Source organism: Arachis ipaensis, chromosome B02, assembly GCF_000816755.2.
Source record: "Arachis ipaensis cultivar K30076 chromosome B02, Araip1.1, whole genome shotgun sequence".
Classification (NCBI taxonomy): Eukaryota; Viridiplantae; Streptophyta; class Magnoliopsida; order Fabales; family Fabaceae; genus Arachis; species Arachis ipaensis.
In genome coordinates, this window is record NC_029786.2 from 34,133,866 (window position 1) to 34,134,776 (window position 911).

Consider the following 911-nt stretch of genomic DNA (forward strand, 5'->3'; position numbering starts at 1 on the left):
CAGGATCCTGTTTCTTCTGAGGCAATGTCAGTTGATCCAGATCACTTTGTTCATTGGTGAACAAGGGAGGTTCATCTTCCCAAGTCTCAATGCCAAATAATTTGGCATTCAGCTTCATGATTGCACCAAGGTACTTGGTGACTTGCTCCTCAGTGACATCCTCATTCTCTTCAGAAGAGGAATACTTATCAGAGCTCATGAATGGCATAAGGAGGTTTAATAGAATCTCTATGGTCTCTAGATGAGCCTCAGATTCCTTTGGTTTCTCAGAGGGAAACTCCTTATTGATCACTGGACATCCCAGGAGGTCTTCCTCCTTGGGATTCACGTCCTCTCCCACCATTACAGGTTCGGCCATGGTGATTAATTCAATGGCCTTGCACTCTCCTTTTGGATTTTCTTCTGTATTGCTTGGGAGAGTACTAGGAGGGATTTCAGTGATCCTTTTACTCAGCTGGCCCACTTGTACTTTCAAATTTCTAATGGAGGACCTTATTTCATTCATGAAACTTACAGTGGCCTTGGATAGATCAGAGACTAAGTTTGCTAAATTAGAGGTATTTTGTTCAGAGTTCTCTGTCTGTTGCTGAGTGGATAATGGAAAAGGTTTACTATTGTTAAACCTGTTTCTTCCACCATTATTAAAGCCTTGTTGAGGCTTTTGATCATTCCATGAGAAATTTGGATGATTTCTCCATGATGGGTTATAGGTGTTTCCATAAGGTTCACCTATGTAATTTACCTCGGCTATTGCAGGGTTCTCAGGATCATAAGCTTATTCTTCAGAAGATGCCTCTTGAGTACTGTTGGATACAGCTTGCATTCCATTAAGACTCTGAGAAATCATATTGACTTGCTGAGTCAATATTTTGTTTTGAGCCAATATGGCATTCAGAGTATCAATTTCAAGA